Source organism: Muntiacus reevesi, chromosome 8, assembly GCF_963930625.1.
Source record: "Muntiacus reevesi chromosome 8, mMunRee1.1, whole genome shotgun sequence".
NCBI classification, from domain to species: domain Eukaryota; kingdom Metazoa; phylum Chordata; class Mammalia; order Artiodactyla; family Cervidae; genus Muntiacus; species Muntiacus reevesi.
In genome coordinates, this window is record NC_089256.1 from 7,997,340 (window position 1) to 8,020,146 (window position 22,807).

At 48.8% G+C, this 22,807-nt stretch overlaps 1 protein-coding gene across 3 annotated transcripts in view; it reads right to left on the reverse strand.

Moving 5' to 3' along the window:
* PXYLP1 (2-phosphoxylose phosphatase 1) overlaps window positions 1-20,613 on the reverse strand; it is a 78,742-nt gene extending 58,129 nt beyond the window's left edge. Inside the window, exons 1-3 of one of the 3 annotated variants that reach the window (XM_065942489.1) lie at window positions 19,942-20,080; window positions 19,391-19,542; window positions 18,707-18,814 (exon numbers count right to left, since the gene is read on the reverse strand). The gene's annotated coding sequence lies outside the window, so the exon portion shown is untranslated. Of the gene's footprint in view, window positions 1-18,706; window positions 18,815-19,390; window positions 19,543-19,941; window positions 20,081-20,564 lie in introns of those variants that run through there. The other 2 variants (XM_065942488.1, XM_065942490.1) reach the window with 2 other exon arrangements.
* Between the last annotated feature and the right edge of the window lie 2,194 nt (window positions 20,614-22,807).

Sequence of the window (22,807 nt, forward strand, 5' to 3'; positions counted from 1 at the left end):
TCTGTGTAGAACACAGGTCCTGCCTCTTTAACACACCCCCATCCTTGATATCATTGTCCTGGAACCAAATCAGACTGTTTTTGGAAACGAAAAGTAATCTATTGTGTTAAGCCACTGAAGTTTGGAAGTTTATTTGTTATAGTAGCTTAACACAATTCCTAACAATTACGTGTCCATATACATAGGCTTTTGATAAAGATTAAGCAAAATATCATGAAACACCTGAGTCTTAGTAGCTCAGTCATGGTTAATTCCTTTATATTCATGGGTCTGCCACCTACGTGAAAATACACCAATAAAATCTTGCTTTTTTTTTTTTTTTTGCTTTGAAGCAAGCATTTTATAGGAATATTTAAATGTATAGATTGGGGCTAACCCCTAAACTTATTATCAGGCAACATTTTCTGAAGAGTTTTATTTACATCTTTAAATCACTTTGTGATCTGGTATATGCGGCTTGCCTTGAACGCTTAACTTGAAACTGAGAGAAGGTGAGATCTCACTAGATGGCGAGCCCTTTCCAGTTTTCCAGAGTGAGTCATACTTGTACTTTACTAGCAGTTCTAAAAAAAGTCAAAGGGTGCTTAATGAGAAACATGAAGGAAGAAGCTATTGACGCAAGTGCTTTTGAGAATGCCAAACAATGGGATAGCCACAAGACCAAATAAGCAAATACTTATTCTGTATTCTCACCCTACAATTGAGTTTTCACATATGTCTACTAAACAGGGCAAAGAGCTATCCTGTAATATTTACAGCTTTCACAGTCATCTTCCAAAGTCTGCTGCATGATAAGTTGGGTACTACTGTGTGTATTTACAGGACATCACGGTGGTGGGAATGTGTGCTGTGGATTGTGTTCTGTAACACTGCTATGAACTGTTGGTTATGGAAGACTGGCTTTGCCCACCAACCCAGGAATAACTAACTGCAGACTGCCGTATCACTAGTCTTGTTATGACTGATCGAATCAGGATGGAGAAATCGCCTCCTCTCGAATTTGGGACGTCTCTGGTATCTTCTTTTGTAAGAAAAATAAAACCATTCTAACAGACTCATTTAAAACTATAATGCAAAATCTTGTCATCCCCAGAAGGATGGTCATCTAGCATCTTTCCAGCAGGTGGTCATCTGAACGTTCACCCTCTAGTGGTTTCCCATAATGCTCTTGGGATGATGACCAAACCCTGCCCATGGCCTACAGACCCAGCCTCACCTCAAGTCCATGCACGAGAGCCCCCCAGCCATCCTGGTCATCTCTTAGCCCCACAAAAGAGCTGTGCTCCTTGGGGACTTGGGACCTGTATCCATGCCTGTCCTCTGACAACCCAATTAGGAGATGGGGAAGCCAGGCAGATGTCTGCAGGTACCAGTTCACAAGGGGCACAGCCCCTCACAGGAAAGGGCCTGAGGTGGAGAAAACTGTACATTTCTGGAGCTGCTTGGGCAGAGAAGGGAGGTGGGACTGCAAGGGGCCATTAGGTTTATCTTGCCGGGAGGACTCTGGTGAGGCGGGCAGGGCAGGCAGGTTTGAAGCCAAGGCTAAAATGCTCAGGGGGGCAGAGCATGAGAGCAATGGAAGTTTTAATGCACATCCACAAATTTTCTGTCCTATTTCCCACCAGAAAGTGGTCCTAGATCCTGGGAACAGGCATTGGGACTGCCTTGATGAGTAGAAAGGCATAGACATGATGTGGTGTGAGCTCCAACATTAGCTCAAAAAAGTCTATGCAGATTCCACCTGGCTTGTCTCGTTTGCTCTTGCCTGGGCCACATGCTTCAGAGCTCCAAGGCCACAACACAGGAGAAAGCCCACGAGAGGCCATCTGGGGATAGGGATGCCCAACAGTAGACCTATGAGTGAGGGACCCTTTGAACGATTCCAGATCAGCCATCCCCTGAATGAGTATGTGAGAGATCTGAGCCAGAAGCATAAGCTGAGCCTGGTCCACCTCCAGACCATGAGGATGAGAGTAAAAGGATGATTATCTTAAGCACCCAGCTTGAGGATTTGTTTTGCACCAACACTGAATGACACGAAGGCTAGGAACTTGAGTCTTGCTCCCTGATCTTGTATCCCCAGTGCCAGGAACAGTGCCTGGCCCAAAGCAGGTGCTTGATCAATATTTGTTGGAAGGATGAATGAATGAACAAAGGAGCAGCTTATTCTACCCACCAGCAACCCACCCTCGGTACCTTCTTCTGGCCGGCATGCTCCCTTTCCCAACTTGCTGACTCCCGATCAGCCCTTGGATCCCAGCTCCAGAATCACTTTCTCCTTTCTCAGGGTAACTGCCCATCTCCTGTCTAGATGAGCATCCTGTCTGATACCCTCGAATCATCCTGTGTTTCTCCTTCATGACACCTCCCAGGACTATCATTACATAACCAAGCCGCTGAAATTCCTGGCTGGCCCACTGCCTCCTGTGCTTGACTGTAAGCCACTTCACAGCAGGGATGGGTTCTGTCTGTTCACAATGTGTCTCCAGCGCTGAACAAAACCTGGCACAGAGTCCGCTGAGAGCACGTCAGAACAGTTCTGGACGATATCCAGCTTAACTGTTTTTACTCACGACACTCGTGATACCAAATGTATGGGGCTTTTTTTTCCAGTTTTCTGACACCAGCTGGGTATCCCACAATTCAGTTTGCTTCTGACGCTTCCCATCCAGAGTCAGCTTCAGACCGCACAGGATTAAGGGCTTGGTCCTCAAGACCTCTCCCACATCAGACGCCAGTCACAGGTCTCCGCCCCTAGGCTGCCCACTTCTGCCCTGCTTTGGCTCCCAAGATAGGAGACTTCCTGCAACCCCTCTACTTCAGGTTTGATCATTTGTTACAAGAGCTCATGAGTCTGGAGGCAGAATAAGTAACTATTATTTACTGTAGATTATCATAAAAGATACTCAGGAACAGCCAAATGGAAGAAACACACTGGGCAGGATACGGGGCAAGAGCACATAACTTACACGATCTCTCTGGGCTCACCACCCTCCCACCACCCTCTGTGTCTGTCAACCTGGAACTTCTCTAAACCTCACTGTTGGAAGTTTTCTGTTGAGGTTTTACGTAGGCTGCTGCTGCTGCTGCTAAGTTGCATCAGTCATGTCCAACTCTGTGCGACCCCATAGACTGCAGCTCACCAGGCTCCTCTGTCCCTGGGATTCTCCAGGCAAGAATACTGGAGTGGGTTACCACTTCCTTCTCCAATGCATGAAAGTGAAAAGTGAAAGTGAAGTCACTCAGTTGCTTCCAACTCTTCGCGACCCCACGGACTGTAGCCCACCAGGCTCCTCTGTCCATGGGATTCTCCAGGCAAGAGTACTGAAGTGGGTTGCCATTGCCTTCTTCATGTAGGCAAGAGTACTTAAATCAATGGCACTGATGACTGAACTCTACCTCCGGCTCCCTTCTCTCCCCTACTTATCATTAAAACCCCTTAATCCTGCCTTGGTCTTTTGGGCAAAGGCTCCCATCCTAAAGCTATCTAGCCTCTGTTCAGTTATATGTCATCTCATCAGCATATAAAAGACACTCCCTGATGGCTCAGATGGTAAAGAATCTGCCTGCAATTCAGGAGACCTGGGTTCAATCCCTGGATCAGGAAGATCCCTGGAGAAGGAAATGGCAACCCACTCCAGTATTCATGTCTGGAGAATTCCACTGGACAGAGGAGCCTGGTGGGCTATAGTTCATGGGGTCACAAAGAGTCAGACATGATTGAGGGGCTAATACTTTGGACACTTAGCACTCTGGAGATTCCAGGGGTTTTAAGAGCGGTGTGCCAGAACCTGGGACAAAGACTGAATATTAATTTTTTTTATGATACCACAACAGCCAACCTCATTATTAGAAGCTTCAAATTATTAGAATTTTCACTGAGTTAGAACTAGCCTGTTAACTACTAGCCTATCTTCCACCAGGCTTTCCAAATCCACTCACACCTTGGTCAAACCACACAGAGCTTGGGGAACCCAAGAGGTTGAGTGTCTTCTTCAGGTCTACACAACAGTCGGGGGAAAAGCTGAAACCTGGAACCAGCTCTCTGCCTCACCAGTTCAGTGCATTCCCACTACACCACACTGCCTCCTGGATGTTTTTACGGATGTTAAATGCTCTAGCAGCATCGTAATCCTCCAACCAAAGAACAACAAACAAATCTGGGTGCTTTTCATAATGGAACATATGAAATGGGTGAAGCTTCTTAACACTGAATGCATGGTATCCAAGACCTATACGGAACAAGAGCTCACGTGATCCTTTAGGCACCTCCCTGCCAAATACCTACGGGGTGAGACCCTGAGCAAACATTTAATTCAGATTTTAATTTGGCCCCTATTTCCGGACAGACCTTGGGTCAATTTTCTGCAGAGGGATTCTTTTCTCTTCCTTGTCATTCCCAGGGTCTTTGGAGATTAAGGACAGAAATAAATTCCAGGTGATCTGCAACAGTTCAGGAGGACAACACCTTTGAACAACTAAGCCTTTGACAATGCAATGACTGGGAAAACAAAATGTGGAAATTTTAATGGGATGTGATGTGAAAAAGAAAAAAACTACAGAATCATGTACTGCATGGCTAAATTTTTTAAAGGTATATATGCATATGCTTGGAAAACTAGGATGGAAAGAAATATAAATTTTAAAATGACATGGTATTTCTCATCCTTCGGATGGGCAAAAAAATGAGACTATTCATTTCTGCTGCACACTACTATCAAAAGGGATGAGTTCATGCACATACTGTTAGTGAGAGGGTTAACTGGAATGGAATTTGTAGAGAACCAGTGGTCTTATTAAAACAATAAACACACATATCCTTTGCCCTAAGAATTCATATTCTGGGTATCTAATTCCCAAGACTGCTCACTCATGTGTACAAAGCAGCACTAGGAATAACTATAAAAAGTTGAAAACTGAAATGTTCTTATGTATAGAAATGGCTGGAAAATTACAGTTTGTCCATACAATGGAAGATGACTCAGCCTTAAAAGGAAGAGGTGGGTTTATGTGTGGGCATGGAAAAAACCTCTGGAGACACTGCCCAGTGAAAGATAGAAGAGAGAGTGCTGGCATAGCAGATATAGGAAAATTTCATGTAGGTAAAACATACATTTGCATATCTTAACGGACCTATGGAAATTTTAAGACAACATGCAAACCTACTGAAAAAGGTCTGGAGGGAGACAGCCCTCTAAATTAACAGGGGTGGACTTTTAACCTCGATTGTATACTTTTCAATGTCTACTCACATATTTAGTGCTCTCTTTGTACAACGTGTTGTGTACAGATTTTAAAAGATTTAGCAATGGCAGAAGAAAATGTTAATGCTGCTAAAAAAAAAAAAAAAAAGCAAGCCCTAATACAGCCTGTATAGTGTGAACTCAATTTTGTTATAAAGTAGATACATTACCAAACTGGACTGAGTGGTTTTAAACAGGAGTGGGAGTGGGACTTTTTACTGTTTACTCTTCAGAATTTTGAACCTATTACTATTTTTTAAAAAAATACAAGGAACAAATTTTTTTAAAAAACGGAAAGAGAAAAAATGCCCTAATGTTACGGGTGCTTATAGCTGGGATTACAGATAATCTTAATTTTCTTTAAAACAAATCACAAGATAGAAGACTGACAGGAAACTCTTTAAGCAGGTGGTGGCATCTTAGAAGATTTGTCATTGGTAATTTTCTGCATTTTCCAAATTTTCCTAAGTAGACATGTCTTACTGTTACAATCAGAAAAAAAAGAAAGCTGTAAAGTTTATTTATTAACGTGGTTAAGCAAGAAGTCACAAGGTGGGTATAGGATAAATTATAAAGAGATTAGTGGTTTTGAAACAGTGCCCCTTTCAAAACTCAATGCAACATGGAACTTGATGTATAAGACAGATAAAGGCAGTTTGCTAGGAGGGGCTGCATGCACCTCTAGGCAGAAGCCCCATCACTGCAGAAATCAGGGTTCTAGGAACACCATCGGGAAATGCACTGTACAGAGACTGGGCTTCAGGGGGCGGGGTGGGGGATGGCGGTGGCTTGTGCTGGGATGGTCAGAGAGGGCTTCAGGGACTCAGCAGAATCCGTGTTAAAACTGAAAGGGCAGGAAGGACATCTGTGGGCATGCCTGATGTGAGGCATTTGGAAGTAGATAAGTGATGTGGGTGGTGGTGCAGAGGCGGAGGCACAGCCAAATCCTCTGAACTGTTGACTGCTGGCAGGCTTTACACATTGACTCATCAGTGAACAGGTGGAGGATGATTGGGACCAGACTAGGTTCCTGTGGGAGCAGGGAGCCACAGCAGGTTCCGGATGGCATGCATGACAGAATGAAGGCGGTATTAAAGAAACATCACTGTCTACGGATGGATACACCCCTGCATATTCATTCTACCCTTGAGTTGTAGCAAGACGCTGGCAGCAAGAAGACAGACAACCTTCTGGGCCTTGAGTTTCACTGTCACTCAACTCAAGGTTTTGTCACGGTTGTGCTGCATTTGGTCAGTTCTATCTCATAAGTAACCTGTATTCCAAGGCCAGTGGGGTTGGGAACCCCAAGCCACAGCTTGTGATACTTCCCTGGGATTGAGATCCAGGCTGTGGCACCTCAGGCAAGTTGCTTTACCTCTCTGAGCTGTAGTTTCCTCACCTATAGATGGTGATTCAAATATTCATTTAACAAATATTTACTGAGCATCTGCTATATGCCAAGTACGGTCATAGAAATGGGATCAGTAGTGACCAAATAAGCCTAAAATTTCCACCCACGTGGAGCTTAGATTCCAGTAGAATGTGAAATTACCCATTCCTGGGTTTGTGGAAAGGATTGGATGAGATGTTTCTGGGATGCACTTAGGGTAGTAATGATTCTACACCTAATTCCAATGTGTAGGGGGTTTTCTTCCCACAGCACAAAGCAATTTTCTATCTGACACCAGCTAGGTGTTCACTCCAGCCCACAAGGGGCACCCTGAGGAGACTCAGGATGAGAAAGCACACGATACTGGCTGAGGTGCATATCAAAGGAATGATTTCAATGAGCCCTGGCTTTTACAGCTTCCCATTCCCAGAAGAGGCTTAAGATCTTTAAATTGAGATATCTGGTTTTCTTTAATTAACAGTGATCTTTTGATAGTCTAACTACCTGATCTTTGTAGCAAAAACTCCTATATACCCTGGTCCCTCCCTGACCTCTTGGGAGCAGTCTCTCACAACTATCTGAGATGCTGGGTCCCTGGCTTAAGTCCCCAGTTTTGTCTACCACATAAAACATAATTCTCAACTTTTAAGTTGTGCACTCTCTTCCACTGACAAACTCAACTCTGACACCATCTATCTGGAAATAGCCTCAGCTCTCACAAGTTAAGGGCTTAATCCCACAAGGCTGTCCGCTCACTGCTTCAGATGCCAACTGCAGATCCAGGTTGTCATCTGTGCTTCTAACTGGCTATAGATTGAAGTTCCAATGAGCTCCCTCTTTTTGGGTTCAACTGATTTGCAAAATGGCTCACAGAATTCAGAGGAAACAATTTACTTACTAGACTACCAGTGTATTATAAAGTATATGACTCGGGAACAGCCAGATGGAAGAGATGCACATGGCAAGGTATGTGGAAAAGGTCTTGTAGCGTTCACGGTCTCTCGCAGAGTACCGCTCTTCCTATATCTCCATGTGTTCACCAACCTGGAAGTTCTACAAACTGCATCCTTTGGGTTGTTATAGAGGCATCACTGAGGCAGGAGATAGATGGGCCCCAGGCTGAGCAGCTGGACTCTCTCCTGAGGACAGAGTATCTGTCTCCTGAGGACAGATACTTCAAGATAAAGAGCAGAGTGGAGCTGAGTCCTGCTTGGGGAAAAAAGATATGTAGGCCAGATATTTCTCATTCCTGGGATCAAGGAGACCTCCCAAAGTACATGTGCAGAGAAAAGTTCCTCGGGCATCAGGGAAGGGAGAGGGTACCAGCCAACAACATGTCCTGCCAGCCTCCCAGAAACTCACGATGAAATCCATCTTGGTTAATAAAAGATGTACGTGCACATTGGGGAGGGTCCTGAGTCACAGAGCTATACACAATGAGCAAGATGATTGGCTAGAGAAAACCTGAAAAAATATCCCTACATTAGCAAGCTAAGTCAAAAGTGCGACTCTCCCTCTTGAGCCCGCCTGTGTGTCCTTTTCACACGAGTCTGCTTCTAATAAACACTTAACCCACTTTACTATCTCCATCTCTTTACTGAATTTTTTTTTTCAAATTAAGACAAGAACTGAGGGACTTCCCTTGTGGTCCAATGGCTAAGACCCCATGCTTCAAATGCAGGGGGCCCAGGTTCAATCCCTGGTCAGAGAACTAGATCCCACATGCAACAACTAAGAGTTCATGTGCTATAACCAAAGATCCGGAATGCCACAACAAAGACTAAAGATGCCAGTGCAGCCAACTAAATAAAATTTAAAAAGACCAAGTTTAAAAAGTTTTAAAAAGACAAAAACTGAGATCATCATTACCTAGGCATAACTGACTAAATCACTGACTAATGGTAACTGAGTCAACCTCCATCCCCCCCAACTCTTCCCCAGAAATCAGAGGTGGTACTACTGAAAGTTCTAATCCTCTCATCACAAGGCTGGTTCTCCTGGCAACCAGCCTCAAACCTTAGGTTACCTGGAGGCTTAACTGACCTCATTCACATAATGAAAGACACCTTTCCAGTCTCCTCTAGGAAATGTCAAGGGTTTGAGGAACTCTGTGTCAGAAACAGTGACAAAGAACAAATAGACACTTCTTATTACAAATCAGAACATCCCAAGTTGTAATGATGCTCCTTCTCTTCATTTTATCATAATGCATGTTCCCAATTGCATTTGGCACCAAAAATGTACCCCAGAAACACACAGGACTGATCTACAGATTGAGATCCTTCTACCTGGAAACAAAGTGCCCTACATTTAGCCCTGGGCTTAGACTAGCCTGAAAGTTCCTCTCTGCACCCTACCCCCCCAGCACTGCCAATTCCACCTTAACAAACAGGGCTGGGAAGGCAGAATGAAAGAAACCACCCTTGAGGCCATTCATCACAGAGAAGGCTCTTCTAAACCCTAGATCAGCCCTCATTTCCATGGGGAGATGAACAAAACTTTATAGGCTGGTGACAGCTGGTCCGTTCTCAGGTCGTGCTAACCATGGTCCTCACCTAGACATGAACCTTGAATGGACCATCCCATGGAGATGACTCAGCCCCTCCAATCAGGCCAGCCCAGGGCAAGACCAATCTTCACTTAATGGATTTCAGCATCAAAGGTTCATTTCAGTGTGCTCACAGGGTGGGGAACAGGCACAACCAGGACATATTTATCCTGAGCCAACTGGCCAGAAGTTTTGGTATGAGTTAAAAGGAGGAAAAAAAAATGTAAGCAAACTTTAGAACCTTATCTTTGGGGCTCCAAGAATGTGCTCCACCAAAAGCTTAGCTGGCACATATCTTGATACAGAATGACAGTTTCCAGCTTTTCTCACCAACTACATGCTGGTGTTCTGGTGCCAGCCTCTATTTTTATAGCCTGAATAATGCTAGGATTATTTAGGCAAAGGACCAGACGAGAGCTGGAGATAGAGGGACAGGGCACAGGAGGTGATGGCAGAAGCACTGGGGCCCGCATCCTACTCAGTCTCCAAAAGTCGAGTCTGGGACACCCTCCTCTTAGAACCCAGACCTCGAGCCCTTTGGGGCTGATTCATCTGCCTTGTTCACTGCTCTAACCCCAGGACCTGGAGCAGAGCAGTGCTTAATGAACGAATGACCACACCGCCCCACCCCAACTTCAGCACAATGGACTCCTCGCTGTTGCCCCAAAACCTAAGTTCCCCTTCTGCCAACTCAGTGCCTGCCATTTCACTCTCCTGGCCCAGATGCCTTCTTGATCTTGTTAACTCTCACTCATCCATGAACTCAGCCCAAATCCTACCTCCCCTGGAAGCCTTCCCTAATCCCAAGGCTGGGTGAGGTCCCCCCACACAGGGCAACCTCAGCCCTCCCACAACACTTCTCAACCTCACAGGCTTGTGTCGGCTTCCTTGCCTACCTCCCCCAGGACTGGGTGGATGCAGAGCTGAGGAAGCAGCAGGTATTCAACAAGTATCTGTGGAAAGAAGGAAGGGAGGGAGGGAAGAAAGATACCAAGGATCCTGTGGATGGAGAAGCACCTGTCACAGAAACCTACAACAGATTGAGTAAGAACAAAACACCAGAACCCAACAGATCAATGAACCATTCACCAACAAGTTTACTGAAAAAAAAAAAAAAAATTGCAGGAAGTGGTGGGAAAATACTTTTCAGTGGGTTCAAATGGGAAGCAGAGGCCACTCTGCTGTGGCCTCTCCTCCTCTCTGGGGGTGGGGGCTGGAGGGGAAGAGACATGTTGGGAGTCTGGGTGAGTGAGGCCACTTGAAAGGGCACAAGCAGCTCTCATGGGCTCAAAGTTCTTGAAGGTTCCTCTGGTATCAAGGAAGTTGAAGGCCATTCTTTCTGGAGTAACCTCTAACTGCCGAAGGGAACCAACTAGGACTCACTCCCTCAAAGCTGTTAGGAACATGGCCTGAATCAAGAAAGAGTGATAATGAGGAACTTCCATTATTCTGCTGACCCAGTTCCCAAAGGTAGGAACAGAAGCTGGGATTTAAGACAGATGATCTGGAAAGAAAGACTATTTCTGGCTGGAGCTTTCTTAGCACAGCATTTCTTTCCAAGACAGACACCTCCAGTTGCCCCTCAATATTCATTTATTCCTTACTAACAGAATCCTGATTTGGGGGGGGGGGGGGGGGAGTCGCAGGCTTCCCTAGTAGCTCAGTTGGTAAAGAATCCACCTGCAATGCAGGAGACCCTGGTTCGATTCCTGGGTCAGGAAGATCCCTGGAGAAGGGATAGAATACCCACCCCAGTATCCTTGGGTTTCCCTTGTGGCTCAGCTGGTAAAGAATCTACCTGCAATGCAGGAGACCTAGGTTCGATCCCTGGATTGGGAAGACCCCCTGGAGAAGGGAAAGGCTACCCATTCCAGTATTCTGGCCTGGAGAATTCCATGAACTTCCATGGGGTCACAAAGAGTCGGACACGACTGAGCGACTTTCGCTTTCACTTTGGGGCTGGTGGTGAGGAACTGTCACAGGCATTGTCAGCTCACCGTAAAACCCACCTCCTCTTCCTCTTAGGCACTGGGCTGGACCACATTTCCCAGCCTCCCTCACAGGAGGTATGGTCATGTGACTGACCCCTGGCCAAGGTCAGTGGGAGCAATTCTCTATCAAGTCTGGCCCATAAAATCTTTCCATCCTCCATCTTTCATGTTCCTCCCTTTTTCGCTGACTGACGCAAACGGGCATGACAGCCTTAAGAGCTTGGATCCCTGAATCACCTGTCGGAAAAGAGCCCCTACCTCCCTTATCAGGAACAGCCATTTTGGACTCTGTGTGAGCAAACAGTTAATGTCCATCATATCTGAGTCATTAAATGTAAAGCAGAGCCTTGAACATGGCTCCACTTACAGACAAATCTTTTTCAACAGTAAATACACTACACAATCTGAGGTTGGTTGAGCCCACAGATGTGGCACTGCGGATATGGAGGGCCAACTATAGTTACATGCAGATTTTCTACTTGGGGGTGGGGGAAGGTCAGTGCCCCAAACCTCTGTGTTGCTGAAGGGTCAACTGCATCTGGTTTGTTTGTTTCAGCGGTGAGCCTATCTAACTCCTCTAAGCAGCAGTGTGCCCTGCTAACTACTCATATGACCCTTTTGACTGGGAATGGCCATGTGACACAGTTCTGGCCCTGACACGTTAGAGGAGGTCTGCTGGATGTTGTGGGGGACATGTCTTGTTTTCCTGATAAAAGGTATCAAGGTGGCTGGCACTTCCTTCCTGCAGCAGTCAATCTGCCATCATGAAGAAAAGGCCAGGAAAAAGAACAGTGTGTCAGTTCAGACAGAATAACCCCTACCTTCAAACATCTTGTTACCCGAGAAAAACAAACCATTATTTGTTGAAGCCACGAAGGTAGGTTACTCTGCCGCCTAACACAAGTCTGGTTTACAACCACTCATTCATTCATCCATTCATTTATCCCCCCAATCTTTACTGAGGCCTATTTCATGCCAGTTCTTAAGCTGAGGGAAGAAGATACAGAGGTGAGCTGGGTGTAGCCCCTGCTCTCCCGAAGCGCCCAGTGAAGCTGCGGAGACAGGCCCACGGGCAGACAATCTGAATGCATTGGGAACAGATGCCAGGGTGGCACAAGATGGTCTGGGGGGTGTGAGCGATGGTGGTGGGTGAGCACGGAGGCAAGGAGCTCCCAACTCCCTTTCTGGCACTGAACACACAGCGCAAACACCCCTCAAGCTAAAAAGCAAATAACAAGAATGTGCTGTGCTCGGCCGAGCCAATTGCAATTACTTACTGCGTGTTGAGTCCCTAAACACCATCAATTAATGCAGCTGTTTCAAGATAATCAGCAGTCATTAGAGCAAGATGCACAAGAGGAGAATATAAAAACTCACACGCCACTGACTTAGACATGCCGGAAAGTCTGTGAACCGAGGACGAGACAGGCTGGCTTGGACCCTTAGACCCTCCTGCCTGCTGACATTAGGATCTCTCTTTCTCAAAGACACAGTCATTTTTCGCCTTGAAGACAGCCCAAAAAATCAAACGTCTATGCCATGACCTTCAACCATAAATGCCCAAACTTCGATTCTCAGGTCTGTGTTTCCATTAAGAACTGCAGTAGAGACAAACTGGCAACAAAAATCAACCCCATCTGGGAAATCAAAACCAGAGAAGTCAGAGCAGTCGGGGAACCAGCTGGAAAGTAAAGGTTCTCCTCCTTTTAACTCAATGCTGCCTACGCACAAATAATTTTTCTTTTTTAGTGAATGGTATTATTGGCCATTTCTTTACTTTCAAAGTATGGGGAAAGTATTTTAAGAAAACAAGACAAAGCCTCATTGACCTCAGATTCCATAAGTTTAAAAATAAATAAACTAGGACTTCCCTGCTGGTACAGTGGATGAGAATCCAGCTGCCAGTGCAGGGCACACAAGTTTGATCCCTGGGGTGAGAAGACCCCACATGCCACGAGCAACTAAGCGCGGGCATCACAACTGCTGAGCCAGAGTGCTGCAGCCACTGAAGCCCGTGAGCCTGGAGCCCGTGCTCTGCAACAAGTGAAGTCACTACAATGAGAAGCCTGTGCACCGCAATGAAGAGTAGCCCCCTGCTCATCGCAACTACAGGAAAGCCTGTGTGCTGTAATGAAGACCCAACACAACAACAACAACAACAACAAAATTTTTTTAATGAATAAAATAAGCAGGTTCCTCATTAAGAGGGTTGATTATCCGGTTTCCAGTCTGACTGCCGACTTGTGAGTACAAAGAACTCCAGTGGAGACCAGAGGGTGTGCTAATCACGCAAAGCAGAGAGGCACTCGGGTCCTGAGGCTGCAATCACAGGCTCCTCTAGTCCTCCCCCCAGCGCTGGAGGCCATCACTAGCTGGGCAGGCTGCCACACTGGAGCTTCTCTGTAGGACCCACAAAGCAACTGAGGGTGAGGTCTGAGGAGGAGGGGCCGCCCTTTCAAGGACCAAGTATCAAACTCAGGCCTGTCAACAGTCCCAGAGACTTTCAGATCCAGAAGGTTCCAGCTATGGCAGACACAGGACACATGACAGTGTCAAAACCACAGGCCCAAAATGGAATCACTTGTGCTAAAGCCATGACACCAAACCTAGATTTAATACTTGACCCAACTGCCATTTCAGCCTCCCCCAGATATGTCATCTTAATGGGCCAGTTTGGAGTTTTCTGGCCAGCACTAATGAGATGATCTGTCATGTGAGTCCTCTCTACCACCCAGAGAAAGTAGAGATAAACTACAAGATAGACCCTTGCCCCTCGCCCAGAAGAACGTGACTTGGCTTGAAACAACCCTGGATTTTCTTTTGTTAATAGCCTCCTTGCCACTCCCTCCTCCTACTTATAAAAACCGTCTCTTTGCACAGCCCCTCAGAGTGCCCTTCTGTTTACCAGACGGGGTGCTGCCCATTCAGGACTCTTGAGTAAAGCCAATTAGATTTTCACATGTACTTGGTTGAATTTTGTTTTTCTCTGGCCTTCTGCCTCAGGCTAGTCCCGGACTTGCTCTCAGGAGCAGCTGTGCCATTCATCACTCAGAGAACTGGGTCTCCGGTGGGATCATCGGTTTCCGGGGTGATGGACATTCAGTCCAGAACAGTGGTCAGGGCATCTGGTGCCATCGACCAGGACCAGGAATATGCTGGCAAGCCAGGTGCGTAAACACTGAGTTCACAGTCTCTTATCATGCTTCCCGCTAACAACCTGAGGCCAAGAGTGATAGTTAAAACATGAACAACCAGCATGTGTCAGACATGGACCAGCCAAATGAGTGCCTATGTTCAGCAGCGGGCAAGGCCACGTCATCAGAGTATACCAGCTGAAATATAGCACTGTGCCCCACCCCTCCTGCCTTGGTCAACCCTTCACAGGCTATACTCTGGCCTCCTGAGGCCATAAAAAGTGGCCTGGAGTCAGGTGAGTGCCCAGGAAATGCCTCTGCTATTATTCCTGTCCTTCACTGTGAACTTGTGTATGATGTCCTCCATTCTATGGGCAGGAGGCTATGTGTATCTTAACATCCTACTTCCATCATCTCAGTGCAGTCGGTTGGTATGAAAAATGTTTTGCAACCCACTAATATTCTTGCCTAGGAAATCCCATGGACAGGAGTCTGGGAGGCTACAGTCCACGGGGTCACAAAGAATCGGACACGACTGAGTGACTAAACAGCAAGAGCGTTAAGGAATGAATGGTTAAAAAAATGAAGACCAAGAAAAACCACAGCTAACATTAAGCATGTACTATGCATTCTAAGTCCTTGTCATGTACTGTCTCATCTCAGCTTCACAGTAATACCATGAAGTGGGTATTAGTATCACCACCTTGGTTTTACAAAAGAGAAAGCGGAGGCATAGAGAGGCTGGGTAACTTGTCCAAGGGCACAAACCTAATAAGGACAGATCCAGGACTTAAAGCCAGGCTGGCTGCAGGCTCTACACTCTGACCCACTGCACTGTGCGGAGCACACACCCACAGGAATGTTAGTATCAGGAAGTCACCAGAGAACCTCTGACACCCACACACCCTGAGAATTCCTTCCAGATGGTTTCTGATGACGCTAAGTCAATGTTGGTTGACTTACAGAACATTTTAGAGAAAAGCAGTACCTACTTTTACCGCTAAGCAGGAGACCACCTGTAATTTTTACATAAGTAACCACATCGAGTTATCAAGCACTGTAGCAGGAAGATCTAGGTACATAGTATTTCTCCACTCAAGAGATCTGAATTCTAGGGGAAGCCTTTTAAACACCCTGTGGTTCAATGTCCCCATCCCTAAGAAGATCCCAGACCTGATAGAAGGACTAAACGAGATCATGGACACAACTCCCTATTTAAATGGCAAGCTACTACATAAGCAAAACATATGATCATAATGATTAATATATTTCAGTAAAGGGACAGATAAAAATTTCTATACCTATCAATCTATACTTGTCTAAATTCTATGTTGTGTATACTTCTACGAAAGGTCCTCTTTATATCTCTTCACATTTCAGTAACAACGTTTAAAGCTTAATTTACTTCTGTAAGCCTGGGTCCTTCCATTATCACTTCTGAGCTTTCAGACATTTCTACTATAACTTTAATAATTTTACCTTAATCTTTCATCTTAGAAGCATAAAAAGTTAACGAGGCAGTAAATATCTTACTCTAACTTCAGATTCTTCTATATTAGCAGCTGACACAATTAGCAAGCAAGAGCTTCATTTTACTTTATAATTAAAAAGCTCAAAATGATACTGCTCTGTCTCTGAAGGCCTGGAGTTTGGTGTTGGATCCAAGAATGAGGTGGGTCTAGGAAAGTACGCTGTGGTTTCTGTCAGCTGGAAAGACACATGTCTCCATGTAATTGAGGGGTAGGACAAATAGTATTCAAACTATTTGTAAACCGGGTGTAAATGATGATGCTAACCACAGACAGGAGTGGAGAGGAGAGGAGGGGGAGGAAGTATCAGAACCAGGTACAATGATTTTCATCTTAATCTGTTCTTTAAAGCTATGGTTTCTATTCTATTGATTGTGGCTCTCTCTGGAAGTTGGTTATACACAGAGGCAGAGAGAGTGGTAAGCAGATGACAAAAGGATGCCTCATAATACAAAAACATGAATGCATAAGTTGGGGGAGTGACTATGCAAACACATAATTTTCAAGTTCTTAAGTTGCTACCACTAGATATTTAAGTTGCTCCTCTGTCCACGGGATTCTCAGGCTAGAATACTGGAAAGGGTCGCCATTTCCTCCTCCAGGGGATCTTCCCCACCCAGGAATCAAACCCATGTCTCCAGCGCCACCTGCACTGCAGGTGGATTCTTTACTGCTGAGCCACTGGGGAAGCCCCAAGCACAGGTTCAGATCCTCTCAGCAGTCTCTTTTGGCCACGCCCCTCAGCATCCCAGGTGTGAGCTGGCTCCCCCAGGCTGGACCCCGAAGCAATATCGTTGTTGCTCAAGCCACCTTTTCCAAAGGGGCACATCCCTCATTCACCACTTCAGATGACTCCGTGATCTCCCACCTCCCTGGGTCCAGCTCTCACCTGGCTTTCACGGCCTTCTAGGAAACAGAATGGTGGGCCCAGCACACCTTATTTCAGGTAACTGTGAGGTCATTTTCCCTATCTCAGCAAATTTGCTCCTAATGGTAACTCCTCCCCCAGAATGTGGGCCCATGACACATCATCCACCAACCAAGAACTTCGTCCCAGGGCTAAAGCCTACCCCTGGGAGTTTTCAGAACCTTGGCTATTCTGTCATCCCTTTTCCTACTTCCTCCAGATAGCAAGCTTACTCTCTTCCTCTCTCCCTTCCTCCCTTTCTCTCTCTCACTTACAGATCTCAGGCATTAATTAAGCCTCTTCTAGAAAACAGCTGCAGGAATCCTGGGTATGAGCCAGACCTGGAGGCAGAGACAGTCCGGGTGAGGAAGATAAGCCCACAACAGTTTTGAACCCACAAGTAGTGCAGGTTCCCACTTCAAAGTGACATTCCAAATTCCAATCCTTCCCAGATTCCTGAAAAAAGGAGACACAAACTGCTCCCACCCCTGCTGCCTCTGGCCATTCTCTCCAGGGCTGGCCTTTGATAGAGGCGGCAGAACTGGACTTTGATCCACCTGCCAGGGGGTCATGGCCACCCCCCACAGTCAGAAACACCTTCCCCAAACACCAGCCTCTCTCTCCTCAACAGGTCAGCAAATCAGATTGCCAGAAAAGTGCAAGAAGGGGTGTTCTTAGCTCTCTCCAGGGTGGGCAGCCCCCACTGGAGTGAAGATGCTGTGATCTGAAGCAGCTAGCGGGACTCCACAAGTGGCTTCCCCCTCATTATGCACAGGGATGAGGGACCCTGAACGGGGCTGCGGCCACAGCCCTAGAGGTGAAGCCGTCGAGGACTCACCCCTCACCAGAGAGTCTTAGCTCCCCATGGTGGCCATCACCTTCTCACTCCAATCATGGCATGAAGACAACTTATTTTCTTCCTGGAAACTCTGGACTGCCCCCTGAGTTAGAGACCCAGTTGTCAAAGTTGGACCCATAAGTTATGCTCTCTGCCCTCAATACACACAGAAATGAATGTCTCCACTCAGATATTTCTTTAAAATTTGATGAAGGATAACATTTTGGAAACAGGGCAGCACAATGGGAAACATGGGTTATGGACTCTGATAGCCTGGATTCAGGAGGGACAACCACTTGTTTCCTAAACAGACACTGATGACCTGTCATTTAGAGTGGAAGCCTGGGTGCTGCGGGCTCAACGATGGTTTCACCCTCATGGGCAGTAGGGCATCTGACATTCAATAACTCATCACACAGCAGCCGAGGGAGGGCTGAGGAAACACCCACAGGAATTTGTGGGCACTCAGAGGGACCCTATGAGCCCCAGTGTGACTGGGGGCTAATTACTTACTAATTCACTATTCAACGGTGAAAACTACTGAGCTAAATACTCTTCAAACCAATCACTGGAAAGAAAGAGTTGCAGATACCTCAGTTCCACAAATGCTCTAAGTGCGGTGCTTGCTGCAAAGACCGGGTGGCCCACCTAGTCCCTGGTGCCCGAAAGTAGCCTCCCAAGTATCAGTGATGGGGGGCCGGCCAGGAGCTAACCTGTAAAACAGACACGCCTCCTCCATATCCTTTCTAAAACACAGTTGTTTTTGTCGTGTCCTACTCTTTTGCGACCCCATGGACTGTAGCCCGCCAGGCTCCTCTGTCCATGGGATTTCCCAGGCAAGAATACTGGAGTGGGTTGCCATTTCCGTCTCCAGACAGGAACTGAACTACTGTCTCCTGCATTGGCAGACGGATTCTCTATCACCGAGCCACCAGAGAAGCCCTCTCTAAAATAGGCAATTCATTCAATCCAAAATTTAATGAAAGCCAGGAGAATGGATGGGGCGGATTCCTGCACTGGTTTTCTGACTGTCACCCAACATTTCCACCTCTCTCTAGGAAACTGGAGGTTTTTTAAACCACCTGTTTTTTTAAACCCTCTTCCCAGAGCTGTCCGAACAGCGCACCAACACCTCCAAGAATGAATTGTCGCCGAGCCGGGTCCGCAGTCACCTCACGTTTGTGAGGCTGGCCGAGCACGGCGTGTTCCACACTCGGGTTCATCCGCGGGCCTTCTGCAAATAGCAACAAATGTCCCCAACTTGTGAAGCCTTCTTGAGGCTCCCTTAGTCGCCCACCCCACGCTTCCCCACTCTCACGCGATCTGATCCCACAACTCTCGTGATTTTACTTTGCGAATGCTTACAAAGCACCCTGTCTTCCCACGAAGGCACCAGCCACCCGGGCGGGGATATCCCCCCCCCCGCCCCCCGCCACCGAGACGCCCCGCCGAAGCGGGTAAAATATGGCTCCAACGCCTCCTGCACCGCTAAACCTTCAAACACCCACTCACAGGTAGAATTCGACAGACCGCTGCAGCCACCAAGAACGCGGCCAGCTCGAAGCACATCCAATTTCGCGTGTATGACAAAGCCGGCTGCTTTAACCTAGACAAGTTCGCGAGCAAGAGCAACAGCGCGGGGTGGAAACCCCGCAGTCCTGATCTGAGCATCCCGGAACGTTCACCCGCGCGTGGAGCTACCCCTCCGCGCGGCCCCGGGAGTCCCGGGGGCGCCGCGCGCAGGTAGCGGCCGGAGCAGCTGGCCCCACCGCCGAGAAAGGCCGCCGAGAACTTGCTGCCGCCTGCTTACCTGGAGACCCGTGGGCTCGCGGCGGCCGGGGAAGAGGGATCTTGCAGAGGAGCTCCAGTTCCGGCTGCAATCAGGCAGCAGAAGTGCGGGGGCCGGGCCGGCGCGGGCCGGAGGGGCGGGACCGCGCGCACCGAGGCGGACGAGGTGCGGAGCTGGAGAAGCGGGAGGCGGCGGGGTTTAGAGGAGGCACGCGCCGGGGGGTGCGGGGCAAGGACTTGGGAAAAGGGCGGCGGGATCCTAGGCCGGGTTAGGGGGCGCTGGGGCTAGGAGAGGGGGCCGCGGATCAGAAGGCGGGGACTGGGATCCAGGCGCGGGGGCTGGGGGACGGCTTAGGGGGAAGGAGCGAGTCGGGGCCGGGGTCTGGGGAAGAGGCGGGGATGGAGAAGGGAGCTTGGTAGCCGGGTTCAGACCGGGTACTCTCAAGCGCGCCTCTGACCTCCCCCGCCCCCGCACCCCTCTCCCACCGGAGTCACCGCCTGGTCGTCCCGGCCTTGGCGCGTCCGTAAGACCCCCTCGGTGTCCAAGCCCGAACCCCAGGGACACCCGCCCACCTCGAGCCTCGGTGGGAGGCTCCGCTCAGCCTCAAAAGCAACCTCCTCGACCGCGGCCCGCGCCGCGCTCACCGCCCATGGTCCCGGCCCGGGCCGGCTCCGCCGCAGCGCGCCCGGTTCCGCGCTTGCCGCCTGCTCGGCCCGGCGCAGGGGGAGGCGAGGGCGGCGCGCACCGACTTCGGGCAGCGAGACATCTCGCAGCGCCCCCTACTGACCTCGCGGCGCTCGGGGCCCGGCCCGCCCCGCGCTGGGCGCCCCCGAGCTCCGCCCCGGAGGCGGTGTTGCGGTGCGGCCCGCCAAGCCAGAAGGGAGCGGCGGAGAGGACACTGACTGGAGGAGGCCAAACACAGGCCCCAGGGACGGGACAACCATCGGAGATCTCGCGGGCGAAAGTCGCGGTCACGGGCACGCTGAGTGCGCGGGGACCGCGGCCACCTGAGCGCAGGGCCTCTGCGCGCCTAACTACGCCGGACTCGGGATCAGGAGTGGACGCACGCCTAGGTCGGGTGCGCACACACGGCCCGGGCCCGGGGCCCTAGTGCGGGGCGCCCGTGGGCCGTGGGCCTGACCCGGCGCTACCCGGGGTCCGGTGCTGAGCTGGTCGCCCGTTTTGGGGGACCCACCGTTACTGGGTGACTGCAGCCTCATAGACCCAAACTGTCCCGATTCTGGCCACCTTGCCTTCCCCACCACTGCCCTCCCCTCCGCCCCCAGCCTACTCCACGTTCCCTTCCGGCCCCAGCCACATCCGGCCGTGTGTGTCAACCTCCAGGCTGCTCCCTCGGGGTGGCCTCTAGGTGCCCTGCGGAGTCGCCATCCTGGCAGCCTCCATCCCCACCCCTTCTCTGAGCTACCGGCAAGCCATTGAGCACTTGTCTGATTTCAGTAACTCTCTGTTAGACACACTTGAGGCTTGCAGTTGAACTTGGTTTGATACTTTATGGGGGCGGGGTGGAGGGGTCATTTCTCTCCAGTGTTGGGCTCTAGCTGGTGGGGATTACTACTTGATTTCTCTGCGCAAGATAATCTGACCCACGGTGACTGTCAGAGAGGCCTTTGGTATCAGTTCCAGGACTACAGTGACCCCTACGTACCTTAGAGCAATTGGTCTTGAGCAAAATGGGCTCCTAAGTATTTAGGAGGCCTTCTGAGCAGGCTTTCTGGAGGCGTTCCTCCCATGGCCTCTTCTCTCATTCCTGTGCTGGTGGCTCCCAAATCCACACTCAGCCCAGAGATGTAACCCACATTTCTACTGACTTTCTGGCTTTCTGGTCAGAACTTCCCATCTCAGTTCAGCACTCCCAGCACCAAATTCTATCTCTTGCCAGCTCCCAAGAGTATCTACTCAATGGTCTCATCACGTCCACAGTCTCCTGCTTTGCCTTCCTCAGCTGAAGGCTCAAGGTCCAGGGAGCTTTAGCTTCTAAACCCTGATTACCTGCCTTTCTCTTCCTATTCCTGGGATGCCAGGCTGTGTTCAGATCCTTCCTGCCCCGACCTCTGACACAACGTTGCCCAAGCATGAACTGTACCTCCCAGGACAAAATCGTTTCACTGTCCCCTTTAGCATCACCCATATTCTCCCACCTGGCTCTCAGGCCACCCTACCCACCCGACACCTCTCCTCCTTTCCTTCACAATCCCACTGACTATCCTCTCACTAAGTTCAGGCTCTACCCCTTCCCTGGTGCTGCCTCCCTCTTCCTTGCACAAGTTAAGGCACTTTCTGCTCTAAATCAGGGGTCCCCAAACCTGAGTAGGAGCTGGGCAGCACAGCAGGAGGTGAGAAGCACAGCAAATGAGCAAAGCTTCATCTGTATTTACCAGCCACTCCACATTGCTCACATTACTACCTGAACTCTGCCTCCTGTCAGATCACCTGCAGCATTAGATTCTCATAGGAAAATTATCACAATGTAATAATAATAGAAATAAAGCACACAATAAATGTAATGCACTTTAACCATCCTAACCTCCCGTCTCCCCACTCTGTGGAAAACTTGTCTTTCACAAAACTGGTTCCTGGTGCCAAAAAGGTTGCTAGGGGGACTTCCCTGGTGGTCCAATGGCTGAAACTCTGACCTCCCAGTGCAGGGGGACTGGATTTTATTCCCTGGTCAGGGAACTAGATCCCACATGCCACAACCAAGGTTCAAAGATCTGGATGCAGCAACTAAGACCTGGGACAGCCCAATGAATTGAATTAACTTTTAAAAAGGCTGCTAAGGACCGCTGCTCTAAATGACAGACAGCCCAATTCACACTTACTTAAACAAGAAGGAACTGATTGACTTACGTAAATTAAAAGCTCAGGGCACATCTGCTTCAGGCCTGGATTTAGCTCCGGAAACTAGAGCCTTTCAGGGATGCTCCACCTCCCAGCTTTGCTTTCTTCCATGTGAGCTGTACTCTCAGGCTCTCTGCTAGACCCCAGCAGATCCAGGCTCACAACCTCACAGCTGCAAGGCCAGCAGAAAAAGTGCTCCTCCTTGCCCACCATTCCCGAGAGCCTTGGGCCTGACTCTGGTTGGGTCACCTGTCCATCCTGTCCTCCCAGCCACTGTGACCCCATGGTGGACAAGTGCCTGCTCCCGCATCCCTTCTCTGTCACAACAGGACCGTAGGGGACCCAGGGGCACCACTGCTAACCATTTCCCCACAAAACACACCTCATTACAGTTCACCTGGCCGCAAGCCGCCTGCGTTGGCCCAGGGCATTTTCCAAACAGAAGAGTTCCCAACAGGGCCAGAGTTCCAAAAAGGAAGAGGGAAACCAGACCCTCTGCTTACAGCTTCCTGTCTTCTTACCATACGCCCTCCCTAAGTCAAGACTTGGTACAGAGGTGGTCTCAGGCCTCTCCAGGAA